The sequence below is a fragment of the Heterocephalus glaber genome, unplaced genomic scaffold (assembly GCF_053883595.1).
Source record: "Heterocephalus glaber isolate CG9 unplaced genomic scaffold, H.glaber_assembly_v1.0 deba00001698, whole genome shotgun sequence".
NCBI lineage: Eukaryota > Metazoa > Chordata > Mammalia > Rodentia > Bathyergidae > Heterocephalus > Heterocephalus glaber.
Genome location: NW_028258419.1, coordinates 915,652 through 934,519, shown reverse-complemented (window position 1 = coordinate 934,519; position 18,868 = coordinate 915,652). Strand labels below are relative to the sequence as shown.

Genomic DNA, 18,868 nt, shown 5'->3' with positions numbered 1-18,868 from the left:
AAGATTTGATCACCTCTGGCCTGGTGCTACAGTCTTTTCCACCCTTGACTGTTCTGAAGATATGTGGAAAAGTTGGATTGTATCTTCATAAGAAAATATATGCACAAGGGAGTGAAACGATTCATAAAGGATCAGTTGTTGGTGGAGGGTGAAGAACTAGGACTTGGCTGGGCATGGTGGTGCAATCCTGTAATTCTAGCACCTGGGAGCCTAGGCTCTAGGATCTTTGTTCACAGATGCAAAAATCACACTCCTGCTTTCACAAAGCTTGGCCACCAGAGCACTATGAATGTTAATGACCTCAAACTCAGGTTGTCCAAAGCTGGGCAAGAACACCTGCTGCAGTTCTGGAATGAACTGGAAGAAGTACAATAGGCAGAATTTTTCCAGAGCTCAAGGCCATGAACTTTGAGGAGCTGAATTTCTTTTTCCAAAAGGCTATTGAAGGATTTAACCAGTCTTCTCACCAAGAGAAAGTAGATGTGTGAATGAAACCTGTCCCTTGAGAGGTGTTGGGCAGTGCCACCAGGGACCAAGATCAGCTTCAGGCCTGGGAAAGTGAAGGACTTTTCCAGATTTTTCAGAACAAAGTAGCAGTTCTCCTAGCTGGTGTGCAAGGGACAAGACTTGGAGTTGCATATCCAAAGGGGATATATGATGTTGGTTTACCATCCCATAAGACACATTTTCAGATTCAAGCAGAGTGTTTCCTGAAGCTACAACTGTTAGCTGAAAAATACTATGGCAACAAATGCATCATTCCATGGTATATAATGACCAGTGGCAGAACAATGGAAGCAACAAAGGATTTCTTCATAGAGCACAAGAACTTTGGTTTAAAAAAAAGAGAGAATGTAATCTTTTTTCAGCAGGGAATGCTCCCTGCTATGAGTTTTGATGGCAAAGTTATTTTGGAAGAGAAGAACAAAGTTTCTATGGCCCCAAATGGAAATGGGGGTCTTTATCGGGCTCTTGCAGCCCAGAATATTGTGGAGGATATGGAACAAAGAGGCATTTGGTGCATTCATGTCTATTGTGTGGACAATATACTGATAAAAGTGGCAGACCCACAATTTATTGGATTTTGCATTCAGAAAAGAGCAGACTGTGGGGCAAAGGTGGTAGTGAAGAAAAACCCTACTGAACCAGTTGGAGTGGATAGCTGAGAAGACGGCATGTACCACGTGGTAGAATATGGTGAAATTTCCCTGGCAAGAGCTCCAAAGCGAAGCTCAGATGGACGACTGTTGTTCAATGCGGGCAACATTGCTAATCATTTCTTCACCACACCATGTCTGAGAGATGTTAATGTTTTTTTCCCCCATGAAGTTTATTGGTACATTTTAGGTATAAAATACAGTTACATTCATCATTGGGATCTTGTACCATTTCATGAGTATCTTGGTTCTTATTTTTTTTCCCTTCCCTTGCCCTTCCTTCACCACCACCCCCCACCCTTCCCTATTTGCAAAGATTTTGTTTCTATTCTTTCCTTTTCTCATATTTTTTCTTTTCCCTTTTTTCCTTTCCCCTATCCCTCCCACTTCCCCTGCTCCTTTAGACCTTTTCTTCCTGTTACACAGTATGAATTATACATTTTAAAAATTACAATATCAAGTTCTAGGAAACATTACCACAGATTTTGCAGAATTTAAAAGGATATAGAAAGCATATTTCAAAACTCTGTTTTGAAATAAATTTGACAACTTCTAAGAAGTAACTTGGAAGACAAATTAATGAAACTAACTCTGGAGGAAATATAAAATCTGAATAGCACCTATTAAAGAAAGTGTATATTCCTAGCTTGAAAAACTACCTATATGAAAACAGCAGGCTCATATACATTTTAACTGATAAATTATATCAAACAATTAAAGCAGAAAAAAGAAGGAACACTTCTTCCCTCATTTTAGGAAATCAACATTGTGCTAATCCTAAAACTGGATAAAGATAATAGAAGAAAAAAGTATGAACATAGATAGCAATTTGTTTAACAAAACAAACTATTAAAAGTCAGATCTGGCAGGATGTAGAAAGTGGTTTTGTTATAGGGATGGCAGTGTTGGTTCAGCATTGGAAGATCCACCCCCAAAAGTCATCGTTTAAACAGAGGAAAGGAAAAAGCCATATGATCCTGTCACTAGTTGGAGAAAAAGTATTGGACTAAATTCTACAGCTGTTCATGGTAAAAGCTATCAGGAGACTAGAAGTAGAACAGAACCTTCTCAACAGATTAAAGACATGTACTCCATACTTCCAGCGAGAATGCCTTATGTGAATGGAGAAGATACAGTGCTTTCTCCCTAAGGTGGGGAACAAGGACAGATATGCTTAGTCTTTATCTGTCCATTAAACTTTGAAACCTAGGCCCCACCAAAATAGTCTGGCAATAAAATGACACAATTAGGATAGGATTAGCAAGGTAGAAGTAAAATCTTTATATGTAGATGAAATGATCACCCACAGAGAAAATACTAAGAAATCTCTAGGAGCCCCTAGAACTTGTACTTGAATTTAGCAGGATTAGAAAACACAAGGTATATATAAAAATTCAGGTCTATGTATACTTGCTATAAATGGGTATTGATATTGGATATTGAAATTTAAAAGTTATGTAGGAGTACAAAGGACCTAGAAAAGTTAAAAACAAAAACAAAAACAAAAACAGTGTTGGAAGACATTTATTACCTAATTATAAGACTTCTTCTAAAGCTACAGTAATCAAGGCAGTGCTGGTGTAAGGAAAGACATATAGATCATTTGAATAAAACAGAGAATCTAGAAATAGAACCACACATACATGGTCCACTGAGTTTTGAAAGATTAGTTAACATTAGCATTTTATAGAATATAAACTCAATTCAAGAGCTGAGGAAGAGATAGTGTTTTCAGCAAATGGCACTAGAACACCTGGTATCCGTACATAAAAAATTAACCCATGGGGCCAGGGATTTAGCTCAGTGGTTTTACCACCTGCTGTGCAAGCACAAGGACCTGAGTTCAATCCCTGGTACAAAAAAAAAAATAATTAACCTCAACCCTTTATTTCCATACATGAAAATAACTTGAAGGGATCTATAAACCTAAATATGAAAGCCTAAAAGTATAAAACTTTAAGAAGAAACTATAAGGGAAAATGTTTATGAATTCAGGGTAGGCAAGAACTACCTAGGATACAAAAGACATGATGTATAAAAGAAAAAAATTGATAAATGTGATTCCATCAAAATTTAGAACTTTAAATGACATCATTAAAATGAAAAGTAGTCCTTAAACAGACCATATTTACAGTGCATATAACCTATGACCAGAATATATAAAGAATTCTTAGAGCTCATTAATAGACAACCCAATTAAACAGTAGACATAAGTGTGCCGGGGATTTAGCTTAGTGGTTCTGGTGCCTGCCTCAGAAGCGCAAGGTCCTGAGTTCAATCCCCAGTACCAAAAAAAAATTTTTTTTAAAAAGTAGACATAAGAAGATGATAAATAGCCAGTACAGCACAAGGAAAGGTGTGCAACTCTAGAATCAGAAAAATATTAATCAGTACAATAATAAGATTGAATTATACACTCATTAGGGACATGAAGTTAAAAGTTTTCAAAGCCTTGTCATGTCTTTTTCTTTTTGTTGGATTCTCCCCTCTTGCATTTAATGTGTCACGCCCAATGGATTCATTCTGCTGGGTTTCCTGGGGTTGTGATCCTCATTGTCTTTTCCTAGGATATTGTCTAAAAGTTTTTGGAGTGCTGGTTTGGTATTCATGAAGTTCCTGAGGTGTTCTTTGTCATGAAAGTATCTTATGTCTCCATCAATTTTGAAAGATAGTTTTGCAGGGTACATCGATCTTGGTTAGAGGCTGCTTTCCTTTAGGGCTTGAAATACATCACTCCAAGCTCTCCTTGCCTTGAGGGTTTGCATTGAGAAGTCTGCTGTGATTCTGATGGGCTTTCCTTTGTATGTGATTTGTTTCTTTTCTCTCACTGCTTGTAGAATTTTGTTCTTCTGTTGGATTTCTGGAATCCTAACTATTATATGCCTATGTGTAGATTTTTTTTTTGATCAAGGCTAGTTGGAGTCCTGTATGCCTCACTGTATGTCAAGTTCTTTTCCCCTCCTTGGGAAGTTTTCTGCCATCACTTCTGTGAACAGTTTTTTTATGTCATCTGCACTCTCTCCTCTTTCTTCATTGACTCCAATCAGTCTTATGTTATTATTCTTTGCATCGTCTAGCAGCTGCTGGATTGATTTCTCATGTTCCTTTACAATTTTAAAGCAATTTTTCTTTCCCTCCTCACTAATTGCAATCTTTTCTTCTATATCTGAAATTCTATCCTCATGTTGGTTCATTCTGCTGTGCAGTCTTTCAATGGAGTTTTTAATCTCCTGGAAATCTGTTTGCATGTTTTATGGATTCCATTTGTTTCCTATGTTGGGATTCCATCATGTTCCTCAGATCCTCTATTTTTGTTATCTGTGTCCTCTCTAGATTTATTAATCATGTCTTGCACCATGAGCAAAATCTTTGCTGTTATCTGAGTAATTATTTCTGATTTCATTTTTCCCAGATCCTCTTTTCTTGCCAGTTCAGAGAGTCCAGATGGTTGAGTATCAGATTGTTCCATCTCGTTTCCCTTTGGGGTTGCTATAGGTGATCCAGAAGTCTGTTTTTGAGGCTGATTTACATGTCTTCTCATTTCCACGGGGGGCAGGGTGCTTCTGGCACCCGCAGGGCTCACCTTCTCTGCCCTAGGAGCTTGGGATGGTGGCAGGGGTGCTCCTTTCTGGGTGCTGGGACCGGCTAAGCTTCTCTACCCTAGGAGCTTGGGATGGCAGCGGGGGAGCTTCCTTCTGGGTCGAGAGATGTTAATGTTTATGAACCTCAGCTGCAACACCATGTGGCTCAAAAGAAAATTCCATATGTGGATTCTCAAGGGGAGTCAATTAAGCCACAAAGCCAAACAGAATAAAGATGGGAAAATTTGTCTTTGACATCTTCCAGTTTGCAAGGAAGTTTGTGATGTATGAAGTATGAGCTTTCCCCACTAAAGAATGCAGACAGTCAGAATGGGAAGGACAACCTATGACTGCAAAGCATGCTTTGATGTCCTTTCATCATTGCTGGGTCCTCAATGCAGGGGGCCACTTCATAGATGAAAATGGCTCTCACCTTCCAGCAATTCCCTGCTTGAAGGATGCCAATGATGTACCAATCCAGTGTGAAATCTCGCCTCTTATTTCCTATGCTGGAGAAGGACTAGAAAGTTATGTGGCAGATAAAGAATTCCATACCCCTTTAATCATTGATAAGAATGGAGTCCATGAGCTGGTGAAAAATGGAATATGAGCCATATACCAAGTTGTGCTACAACAAGGAATAGCTTTTTCTCTTTAATAGACCAACTGTGAACCTATAGGACATGTCCTGGAAGACTGAAGTTTGAACATTCACAGGGTTTCATTTCACTTGTTGAACTCTTAAACTACTACAAACCTCCCAAGATCCAGATGACCAAACTTCAGATAGCATTTTTATGATTCTCAATTCATTGAAGGTCTTATTTATATTTTTCAATTGTCTGATTTATTTCCAAGTCAAGGAAAACATTAGCCATCTAGGAAATTTCTTATAACTTAAGTATAGTCAGGATATCCAACATCACTCTACTTGGAGCTGCAGGCTTTTGTTTTTGAAATTGTACATAGTAATAATATGTCACTGTACATGTCAGAGGATTCTATGGTACTAAAAGTTTATTTTATTTTGTCAAGCATTAAAGTTTTTTTAAGAAAAAAATTGCATAGTAAAATAAACTTACTTTCTTGTCTCTGGGGAAAACAAGAAATTAAATGCAAAGGGGGAGAACCCAACACAAAGAAAAAGTCATGACAATGATAAGTCAATATGTACCAGTTATAACCATCAATGTTAATGGTCTCAATTCACCATTCAAAAGGAATAGACTGGCCAAATGGGTCAAGAAGCAAGATCCAACAATATGCTGCATACAAGAAACACACTTAATTCAAAAAGAAACTCATAGACTGAAAGTTAAAGGGTGAAAAACAATACTCCACGTGACAGGAACACGAGAAAAAGCAGGAGTAGCTATCCTCTTTGCAGATCAAGTGGATTTCAAACCAAAATCTGAAACACTTCTGATCCCAAGAATTTCAGATAAGGGATAGTCAACTGGTATGTACAAATCTATTGTGGGCATGTATTTTCATTCCTCTTAAGTAAAAACTTAAGAACAGAACTATTGGTTCTTAACAGTAATACAAGAAATTTCTATATTGTTTTCCAAAATGGTTTTATCATTTTACGTTCATGTTAGCAGTATTCAAAAGTTCTAACTGGTTCACACCTAAGCTGACATCTGTTCTTTTAAAATTTTTAACTTCATCTCCCTAATGAGTGTATAATTCAATCTTGTTATTGTACTGATTAGTATTTTTCTGATTCTAGTGTTGCACACCTTTCCTTGTGCTGTACTGGCTATTTATCATCTTCTTGTGTCTACTTTTTTTTTTGGTACCGGGGATCAAACTCGGGTCCTTGTGGTTGCTCAGCAGGCAGCGAAACCACTGAGCTAAATCTCCACCCCTTGTGTCTACTTTTTATTGGGTTGTCTATTAATGAGCTCTAAGAATTCTTTATATATTCTGGCCATAGGTTATATGTATTATAAATATGGTCTGTCTAAGGGCTACTTTTCATTTTCTTAAAGATGTCATTTAAAGTTCTAAATTTTGATGGAATCTCATTTATCAATTTTTTTCTTTTATAAGTCATGCTTTTTGTATCCTAGGAAATTCTTGCCTACCCTAAATTCATGAACATTTTCCCTTATAATTTCTTCTTAAAGTTTTATAGTTTTAGCCTTTCATATTTAGGTTCATAGATCCTTTCAAGTTATCTTCATGTATGGAAATGAAGGATTGAGGTTAATATTTTACATACAGATAACAGGTATTCTAGTACCATTTGCTGAAAACACTATCTTTTCCCCTGCTCTTGAGTTCAGTTTATGTTCTATAAAATGTTAATGTTAAATAATCTTTCAAAACACAGTGGACCATATATGTGTGGTTCTATTTCCAGATTTTCTGTTTTATTCCAATGATCTATATGGCTTTCCTTATGCTAACATTGCTTTGATTATTGTAGCTTTAGAGGAAGTCTTTAAACTAGGTAATAAGGGCCAGGGATTCAGCTCAGTGGTTCCACTGCCTGCCTCTCAAGCGCAAGGTCCTGAGTTCAATCCCCAGTACCAATAAATAAATAAATAAATAAATAAATAAATAAATAAATAAAATTAGGTAATAAATGTCTACCAACACTGTTTTTTTTTCTTTTTTTTTCTTTTTACTTTTCTAGGTCCTTTGTACTCCTACATAACTTTTAAATTTCAATATCCAATTCTTCATTTATAGTAAGTATACACAGACCTGAATTTTTATATATACCTTGTGTTTTCTAATCTTGCTAAATTCAAATATAAGTTCTAGGGGCTCCTAGAGATTTCTTAGTATTTTCTCTGTAGGTGATCATTTCATCTACATATAAAGATTTTACTTCTACCTTGCCAATCCTATCCTAATTATGTAATTTTATTGCCAGACTATTTTGGTTTGGGCCTATGTTTCAAAGTTTAATGGACAGATGAAGAGTAGGCATATCTGCCCTTGATCCCCACATTAGGGAGAAAGCATTGAATCTTCTCCATTCATGTAAGGCATGTTTGCTGGAAGTATGGAGTGCATATCTTATCTGTTGAGAAGGTTCTGTTCTATTTCTAGTCTCCTGATAGCTTTTACCATGAACAGCTGTAGAATTTAGTCCAATACTTTTTCTCCAACTAGTGACAGGATCATATGGCTTTTTCGTTTCCTCTGTTAAACTGAAGACTTATAGAGGCCACAGATTTAGCTCAGTGGTTTCGCCGCCTGCTGTGTAAGTGCAAGGACCCGAGTTCCATCCCCTGTACCAAAAAAAAAAAAAAGTGCTCCATGTGCATTTGTAAAATGATGAATTATGGGGGTGGATCTTCCAGTGCTGAACCAACACTGCCATCCCTATAATAAAACTACTTTCTACATACTGCCAGATCTGACTTCTAATAGTTTGTTTTGTTAAACAAATTTTTATCTATGTTCATACTTTTTTCTTCTATTGTCTCTATCCAGTTTTAGTATTAGCATAATGTTGATTTCCTAAAATGAGGGAAGAAGTGTTCCTTCTTTTTTCTGCTTTAAATGTTTGATATAATTCATCCGTTAAAATATATATGAGTCTGTTGTTGTCATATGGGTACGTTTGCAAGCTAGGAACATACTTTCTTTAATAGGCACTATTCAAATTTTATATTTCCTCCAGAGTCAGTTTCATTAATTTGTCTTCTAAGGTACTTCTTAGAAGTTGTTAAATTTATTTCAAAAAGAATTTTTGTAATATGCTTTCTATATCCTTTTAAATTCTGTAAACTCTGTGGTAATGTCCTCTAAATTTTGATATTCTAATTTTAAAAATGTGCAATGGATATTGTGTAATAGGAAGAAAAGTTCTAAAGGAGTAGGGGAAGTGGGAGGAGTAGGGGAAAGGAAAGAAGGGAAAAGAAAAAATATGAGAAAAGGAAAAAAATGAAAAGAAAGTCTTTGCAAATAGGAAAGGGTGGAGGGGGTGAAGGGATGGCAAGGGAAGGGAAAAAAAATAAGAACCAAGATACTCATGAAATGGTACAAGATCCCAATGATGAATGTAGCTGTATTTTATACCTAAAATGTACCAATAAACTTCATGGAAAATAAATAAATAAATAAATAAATAAATAAGGGCTGCTCCAGCCCTATCAACGCATACCACTAGAATGACCTACTTTCTCTCCCCAAGAGATGTTTACAAAACTACAGAACTTTTGAGCCCACTGCCACCAGAGGGGCAATGGAAAACCCAATGAGAAACTTCTAAAGGTAAATCAGTATGACCCACAGAGTTTGGTAAATTACAGACTTAGATATTGGTATCTGCTTCTCGCCTGCTGAATTTAGTAAAGGCTGTCTACACTTTCGAACTACATCAAGGAAAGCTGGAGAGCAGCAATTAGACAAACCATACCCCTAGGGTTTTGCAAGGAAAAGATGGTAAGCTTCCCATGAGTCACGTAGATGCCAGGAAAGGTACCTGGGATCAGATAGGCAAATCCCAGAAGTCAGAGTTAAATTGGGAGGAGGAGTTGAAGGAAAGGTCATAAGAAGGAGGCATGAAAGTGCATGATTCCCATCAGAAAAATAGGCCGATGCCCACAGAAAGGTTCCAACACCACACAAATGTACCCCTTGAAAGATCTAGCATATAGATGCCTGGAACTCAAAGAGTATGTAGCAGAGTGATACCACTAGACCTTGTCCACACTTCAATTCCATTCTTTTCCTCCCCTCACCCCCACCCAACCCTGGAAGCAATAGCAGATGCCTCACCATGATTAGAGATAGAGGAGTGAAGAGACAGGGAAGAACAGTGAGATCATGGGCCAATGTTCCTTCCCCATTCGGGGTCCTGGGTTACACGCCATGCCTGAGTGGGAGAAAGTATACAACTCTGGGTTAAGTGACGTGGAAGTTTTAGTTATTATCAGGCCAGACATGTTACTGAAAAATCTTCTGACCACCAAAAATCATAATAATAAGTGTTCTTGTCATTGAAAGTTATTTTCCAAAGCAAACAAAAAGCTATGGAATCTACCCAAGATATGAAGAGGCAGAGAAGGAAAGGCTTAGTGATGAATAGCAACTACAGGAAAACCAAGCTCAGCAAACCCATTATTTGTGCACACACTTTACTAGACATAATAAGAAATGCAAAATGGACATGAGATATGGATCAAGCCTTCAGAAATCTCAGTCTTTACAAGGAAATGCAAAATGGACTTGAGATATGGATCCAGCCTTCAGAAATCTTAGTCCTCTCAAAAGGAAACAAGCTGAGGATTTAGCTCAGTGGTGCCACTGCCTGCCTCGCAAGTGCAAGGTCCCAAGTTCGATCCCTGGTACTAAAAAAAAAGACAAAAGGAAGCACATTAACGAATCACTCCAGCACAACAAAGAAAATATGTATGCTCTAAGAAAGATAAAGATTGTCATTGCACTGTCAATCCTGTTTCTCTCCAAATGAATTTAATTGCAACTTTCATCTCACCTGACCAAAACTCCAAGGGAAAAATGCGACCATAGGCTGAGAAAAGAGTGGAGGCCAAACACAAATGAAATAACTGTTTGTTTATTTGTAATAAAAGATGTTGGTGGGCTGGGGATTTAGCTCAGTGGCGCCATGCCTGCCTACAAGCCCAAGGTCCTGAATTCAATCCCAGGTACTGATAAAAAAAATTTTTTAAAAAGATGTTGACAGAAGAGTTTAAAATATTAGACAAAGTTAATTTTACAACTGTAATTATGTTTTATTTATACATTTAGACACCATAGAAATTGAGTTGCTCGTAAAACAGAAATAAGCGCCATAGCTACTTGAAGGTAGGGAAGCAAAATCTTGCCATTTGCAAGTAACAATACCATAACTACTTACAACACCTAAGAAAATTAGCTGAGAAAATGAGAAAAAGATACATGAATATGAGTTCAGCCAAGTAGCTACATATAAACATGCACACCACATACACACACACACACATGCATCATACTAACAACATGTAGCTGGAAAACAAATGAAAAAGATACATACCAACATAAAGAAGAAAATATCTGGGAATAACACTAACAAAATGTACTAGGCCTCTGCTTTTTAATTACATATTATTACTGAGACAGTGTGTAGAAAGTATCAAGCTATTCTACTGGTAGCAATTGCATACCATTTAATCTGGAACCAACAGACTTTGTCAGAACAAGATGTGTGACATATGCTAAGTCATGATCCAATCAGTGGGGATGCATAAAACATGCTACTTCAGACACAGGGGTAGCTGCTGTTTGAAGTTCTGCTACAATGCATGTCTGTGTAACACAGAAATTCTGAGAAACACTATTACTACCAAAAAATAAACACCACAGAGAGTTTATAATTATAAGCACAGTATTGTCAAATATGTTGCTGACAAGCAAGAACTTCAACTTTGATTAGGCATTATTGAGAAGCCAACCCTCTACTTAGGATTTTTGCATGTCTGGTGACAAGGAGAATTTCCCATAGATTGGCTAGCAGCTCTGTGCATTTTCTTCTTTTTTTCTTCACTGCCCATGGATCTCTAGGGGTGGGACTGTAAGGTGTAGATATGATCCCTGTCCTTGCACCTTCCTATCATAAAGCATATCACTGCAGTGGGCAGGAGGAATAATGCTTGGAACACCTTCTTACACAGGGACAGCTGGGAAAAACCTTACTCTACTGCACACACCTGTAATCCCAGCACTCCGAGGCTGAGGCAGGAGGATTGCTGAGAATTCTCAGCCAGCCTGGGCTACATGGTGCATTCAAGGCTAGCCTGAACCACATACTGAGACCCTGTCTCAAAAAAAAAAAAAAAAACTAAATGACTCCCCAGGTCAACCTCCCCTTCACCAGATATCAAAAACATCTAAGAGGGGGCCGGGGATTTAGCTCAGTGGTTTCACCGCCTGCTGTGCAAGCGCAAGGACCCAAGTTTGATCCCCAGTACCAAAAAAAAAAACCCCCATCTAAGAAGAAGTATAATGACAAGAAAGCCGAAGGAGGATTTGAAATTTAACCTGATGGAAGTTAAAACACCTTATTTGATATAACTATTTCTGAAGAGTAAAAGCAGAGTGGTCCTTTTTACATAGCCCTACCTTTTTTATTTTATCAATTCCTTGTGTATTTGGAAGAGAAGACAAGGGCCCCCTTGCTCTGGCTGAGCCTGGCTGCTGATACACTCTTGGTTACAGTTATTTTTACACTGCAATGTAGACTACTCCATTTTCTTATGTAATTTTTTCCACCTACTCAATAAAAATAGCTTCTCTCTTTAAAATATAGTAAAATATTTTTTAAACTGATTTTTTTCCTTACCTTATCTTGGCAACCTCAAATCTGAAAATAAGAAACAGAATCCTGTTCTGGTTATCTTCACAATACCTCCCACTTTTTCTACCCCTGAATTGTGAGTAGAGGCACAAATCCAGTTTGAGAAGCAGAACCTTCAGGTCTTTCCCAGTTCTTTGTACAAATAACCATCCAAGCCTAATATGGAGAAAAGGAAGGCCCAGCCCACAGCAACTCTTTAAAGCCATTAAACACCCAATTTTATTTTCTGACACACACTTCTCATTACCCAGGAAGTTTCATGAGTTCCATGGTTTCAAACTCTATCTGTGTCCTCATGACTCCACCTCTGTATTAGAACTTCCTCCTAAGCTCAAGATCTAACTACCTAGTTCCCACAGAACACTGTAACTTGGATGCAGCTGTCACTTCTCACTGACCCCTCCACATTTGCTCTTCTAAACAATGTCACCTGGCCAGGGAGGGGCACTACCATCCATTCATTTGTTCAAATCAGAAATCTAGATGCCATCACTGGTCCCCCACCCAGGGGTGAGCCAGAGTCCCTCTCTACCAGCTTGTAAAAGGCAAATGGGTAATTTTCTCCCCAACTCCTCATTCTATGATGTCATATTAGTGGCTTGAAGACAGCCAGGGTGGAAGTATTTATGCCCTATAAACTGGCAAATGACACAGATCAGGGCTCCCCACCCCAACCCCTCACCCCAGCACAGCCATTATTAAACACTGGCCAGTGCAGCACCCCCATCTTCCTGGCCAGCCGCACCAGTCATTTGCTATGTCCTTATGTCATTTCCTCTACTTCAAAATATTTCCAGGATGCATCAACTTCCCTTTGACTCCACCACTTCTACCCACACTCGGGCATCATTTTCACACCTCCAGATCACCAGTGACCCTCCTACCTGCTGTGTGTGCCTTCCAGTCCATGTTCCATACTAGAGTGACTTCTAAAACACAGAACTAAACACATTACTTACCTGTTTAAAATTCCCAAATGGTTCTTTATGCCATGAAATAAAATCCAAATTCCTTAACATGGTGAGCAAGCATCTTCATTTATTTACTTACTCAGTCACTCAGCAAATGTTTACCAGGCTGCTATGTGCCAGTGTTAGTTTATACCTAACATGTCCCCTAAAACCTTGAGTTTGGAAGATGACTGAGTCATGGGGCACTATGCTCATAAGTAGATTAGTCCACTAATGAATTCACAGCTCACTTGCTGTTAGGAGGTGGGGCTTGGTTAGAGGCAGTAGCTGTGGATATGAACAGGAAGGTGTATTCTTATCCCCAGCTCTTTCCTTCTCTCTCTCTCCTTCCAGGCCCCCAGAGGTTGAGCACCTTTTTTTTACCAGGCCCCTCTGCCATCCTGTTCCTGCCTTGGAGCCAGCTGACCATGGACTGAGACTGTGAGCCAAAATAAACCTCTCCTCCTTTAAGTTGTGAATATAGGTACAGTATTCTGTTCCAGTGACAAGAAAGTGACTAAAACGGCCAGGCACTCTTCCAGGTGTGAGCGTACAGCAGAGAACACTGATGAAGTACACATCCCTCGGTACTTATATTTCAATGGGGTAATAAAAAAGCATGGGGGAGGAAAATAAGGGCTAAGGTATAGAACAGAGGTAGGCATGTGCATAGCAATCCCCAGTATTATGAAGGAGGACAGAAGGAAAGAGAGGAGAAGAAAGGGAGAGCAGGGGGAGGAGGAGGATGGGAAGGGGAAGAAGGAGAAGTAGAGGAAGAGGAAGGAGAAGAAGAAGAAGAGGAAAGAAGAAAGCAAAGGAGAAGGAGAAGGAAAAGAAGAAGAGATAAGGAAGAGGAAAGGAAGAAGGAGGAAGGTGGGAACAAAATATGTATATTTAATTTTTATATTTATAATATATAAATATATAATAATATCTATTATATAAATATGTACATAAATATATATTTTATAATATATAAATATATAATAATATCTATTATATAAATATGTACATAAATATATTTTTTATAATATATATTTCAGATACATTTTTCTATGCCATCAAAATCAAATCAGTGAAGTAAATCAGAAGGAGGAGATGATGCTGTGAGTGAAACCCCCTGGAAAGGAGATCCTGGGCAGAAGTCTGCAGCATAAGAAGTAAGTGAAGCAGGGGAAAGCCTGGGAGAGGAGCGGGCATGCAGACCTGAGGTGGGGTCCAACTTTCTGACCTGAGCTGTACCCACACCTCTGGCTTTCCTCATGCCTGTTTAACCACCTCCTCCTGTTCTACCCATCTCTAAGTGAAGGTGAATACATCTCTCATGTTTCTGCCCTGGCATGAACTTCTTTCTAATACTCATCACCCTGTGGTTATACCCTTGCTCATCTGCTCACTATGAGATCCTATCATACTGCTTGGCTCGTCATAACATGCCCAGTAGCTGTTTGTTGAATGGATGGATGAAATTCAAAGATCCTTTTTAACAGAAGTTATAGGTTTCCTTCTTTATACAGAAGACATTTGTACCTCCAGTGGGAAAATCCATTTATTCCAATTTGGCTAAAAGACGATGCAGCTCATTCAAAGAATTAACTTTTATATTTTAAGAACTACATTTATCTTTCCTTAAAGTCCCTTGGGAAGATTCAGAGACTTTCAGAAGAATTTTGAGGGGGCCAGGGATTTAGCTCAGTGGTTTCGCCGCCTGCTGTGCAAGTGCAAGGACCCAAGTTCGATCCCCGGTACCAAAAAAAAAGAATTTTGATCTTAGAATCCAAGAAAATCCATAGAAAAGAATATACATCTCTGAATCTATGCAGCTGCTCTCAGAATGCCCTTGACCTCAAGATCTACTGAGTCATTCCAAGCATCTCATCTCATCATGTCACATTGGCCAAAAGGAAGTCACATGATCAAAACCAATGTCAAGAGTCAGGGAAGTGCACTTAGATTCTACCCAGAAACTTCAAAGTCTCATGACAAAGAGTGAGTGTACACAGAAAAAAGAGACTGGAACAATTCGATCTACCATAAGTGTACAATTTTTGAAAATTCCACACATCCAAAGCAGCCTGGAAGTTTCCTATACAAAATGAGTTTGCCCATATGAGAAGCACTAGTACACTTCACTGTCAAATGTGTACAGGACAACAAATGTATTGTATTGGAAGGCACTGAAGCTGGAAGCTGCTAATTAAGAATTTGTAGCTATTAAAGGAAAATCAGAAGAATAAAATGTTCCAAAATGATGAATCCCATGCTAAGTAATTTTGTATGTTTTAATTAACAAACATGGACCCTGTTAGTCTGGTCCTGCTGATTGAAGGAAACTATCTTATATAACTTTTCCTAAGATCAAAGACATTCTCTACCATAATCAGTGGTCACAATCAGAAAGATAGAGTGGCAAAATATTACTATCTAATCTGCAAAACCTACATATTTTTCACCAATTATCCCAAAGACCCTTTTTCTAGAAAGAAAATTTGAGGTCCAGTATCAAATACAGCATTTAGCTGTTATGGCTTTTTAATCTCATTTAATCTGAAACAGCTCCTCAGTTTCTACTTTTCCTTCATTACTTTGACCATTCTTAGAGAACTGGAATACTACTTAGAGAAACTCCCTCAGTTGGCCCTTGTCTGGTGCCTCCTCACAGAGGGATTGAAGTTATGCCTTGGTGTTACCCACACAGAGGTGTCATTGTGTCCACCATTCTGCATCCTATTAAGAAACACATGATATTGGTCTGCATCCATCAGTGTGATACTCACGTTCATCCCTAGTTTCTCCACTGTAAAGTGGCCATTTTCCATGTGTGATTAATAAGTATTTGTAGAAAGCTACTCTAGAACTATGGAAATATCCTGCTCATTATCAATGTCTACTGATTAATTGATGATTCTTACAGTAATCAGTTTTATTGTGCAATTTGCCAAAAGGTGGCTTCTAACTTGGCTTTCTACTCTAATGAAGAATTTTCCTTTTTCCCCTTTTATCTACATCAGTGTAAGCTCATGAATTCCTGTTATATTCAGTGGGTTGAAAGCCATTACTACCTGTTTGATACTCAAATTGTGCAAGTAAAAGTCTTTTTGTACTCTTCTATAATAATGGGTCTAAACAATCGTATAATGAGTGAGCCCTCATTAAATATCCTATGTAATCCTAGCTCTGGAAAAACCTAATGTGGAACTGTGTCTCTGATGTTCTTTCTTGTGTTTTTAATAATAAAATATGACCTAAATTTACTAAGAATTCACTGTGTTCATGGCATATTACTAAGCACTTTACAGGCATTACATCATTTAAATTCTTAAAAACCTTATAAGACTGATATTATTGTTATGATACTCATTTTATAACTGTGGAAATTAAACCTTAGAGTTGAGTTTAAGCAGTTCTGGTAAACCTATGGCACATGTGCCAGAGTGGGCTGTTTGCAGCATTGAAAGCTCTGTTATTGTGTTTTTCTTTTAATGTATGAGTTGTTTTTCTAAATGGAAACCTCAGTATTCAGGTTTAACTGCAGTGTTGGCATTTTGTGATAAATAAGTGGGTTTTGGACATCAGTTTAGGCACTCAGTCTCTAAAAGATTCACCATCATTGGTTTAGGAGTTAAATAATAAACAAGAGAAAATAAAAGGTTTGAATCCAGGTCATCTGACTTCAGAGACTGTATCCTCTGAGCTATGCTTAGATCTGAAGATGTCTGAAAGATAGAAAAAGATGGCAGCTGGTAAGCACCGGAACTCCTGCTTCCTTGGACCCAGTGCTCTGCACCCAGATCAGCCTAGCAAAGAACAGTGGAGCAGGTGCTTCAGTGAGCCTGCCCAGATTGCTACGCATACCTTTCCACCATGAGCTCCGCGACTTCACCTCCCAGGATTTCGGTTTCCTTCCATCCAGAACAAGGGTGGCGAGCAGGACTCTGCACTGAATGGTCTGAAGAACTGAAAGTGGCCACACAGCTGGACTTGGCAAGGTGACATGGATCACAGTGGGCGTACAATTTTTTTAAAAAGTAAATGCCAACACGGCCACAGAAAAATCTATGCAGATGGTTTTGTTGTTGTTGTTCTTGTTACTAGATATGAACCCAGAGTGTTCAAACAGAGCTATGTACTCAGCCCTTTATTTTTATTTTCTATTTTGAGACAGGATTTTGCTAAGTCACTAAAGTTGCCCAGACTGGGTTCGAACTTGCCATCCTCCTGCCTCAGCCTCCCAGAGCACTGGGATTACAGGCTGCACCACCACACTGGGTTGCTGCTTATGATTTTTAAGTTTAGCTACACCTATGCTATGATCATCTCCTTGATGAAACTTTAAGTACTTCTTTGAAGAAGCAAAAAAACATTTCTTGCTTTCGAGATATTTAAACTTTTTTTAACCATGACTGCCAAATGGCTGCTATCTTCTGACTTTTGACTCTCTGAGACTCTGAAAATGCTCCAAGAGTATCTTAAGATATTTTGCATCCAGTCCAAATCTGGCTTTCATGAGCCATTAAAATCAAAGACAACTTTAAATCAGAGGATAGAAGAGCCTTTTTTTAAAGCTTGGCTTCACATTAATATGTGAGAGACATTGCATCAGCAAAAAATCCTTTTTAAAATGAAACTAAACCTCTGACTAAATTAATAAGAGTTGAGTTTGACCTTTAAAATGCTAAAACATACAGTTCCCAGTATAATTCTTGTTCATCCCTGAACCAAACCATTCTCCTAGTAAATTATGGCACTAACAGCTGGCTGCCAATGAAGTCAACTATTAATTGTATGTTCACGGCACCGCCTGATATAAATCAATATGAGCAACGAGCGATTGTCCCCAGTCTATAGATACAGCGATCTTACATTGCAAAATAATTTAAGGGTGGCTGTCAGCCGTCTCTGACTAGATGTCACTTGGTCTCCTCTCTGCTGCAGATAGGGCAAAAGTGAACACACATTGAAAGACCACCTCAGCAGTTGTCTTTTAGTCCTTTCTGTGAAGACAGTTTTCACAAACCAAAAATAGTTTTTGTTTGTGTGTTTTAAATAACTTCTACATTTATACGGATCCCAAGGGAATCTGAAGAATGAGGTTAAGGAGGTCCATGTTTTATGATCCCAAGCTTTCAGATTTTTCTTTGTCCCTGCCTTCTACCTTGCTCAGGCCCTCCTTTCTACTAAGCTCTCTGTCCTCATAAAGGCCACCACCTGCTCTGTTTTTCTAGTTCCCACTGCTATTCTAGCTTCTCCACCTCTATCCACTTTCAATGCCATAGTCATCAAGGGCTAGGGACTGGCTTAGCCTATAGCTGACGTTCCCTTCTTGGAAATTTGTGGCCCAGGGTCACCCTACTCTTCCCTTCCTCTGACTCCCAGGCAGCAGAGTATCACTAGGGGATCTAAAGAAGTGACCCACCATCAGAATCTATTACAAATCCCCCTTGTCTAATTTTCATAAGGTCACTATGTAACTTGCCAATATGTAAGTGCAGGTTTTGCAAAGTGGCTTCTGTGAAATATTTTCAGAATTTTGTTGACAAGTGTCTGGTGTGAGAAGAGTGTTCCACTCTTATGTAAGTATAGAAAATGCTGGTTAAATTGGGTTTAAAAAGTTCTTTTCTGCAGAAGTTAGTAGAGCTTGGTGGGGATTGTGTGTGGATTTCCAAATGAAGCTCATATGTGCACCATTTCTCAAAAGTTTTTGCCAATAGAAGCACTTTCTCACAGAACAACCATAACCCTAGCATACTGTCAAATGCATTGAGTAAATACTGTATTAGCTCACTTCTGATTAATTCTTAGCACAGCTCTTCTACACCATGCCTGTCCTAAAATACCTGAACCCATTGTCTCCTCCAC

General features: G+C 38.4%; 1 pseudogene; it reads left to right on the top strand.

The window, feature by feature from the left end:
• The first annotated feature begins 285 nt into the window (after positions 1-285).
• On the top strand, positions 286-5,376 carry LOC101725546 (UDP-N-acetylhexosamine pyrophosphorylase-like; annotated as a pseudogene).
• Positions 5,377-18,868: the final 13,492 nt, after the last annotated feature.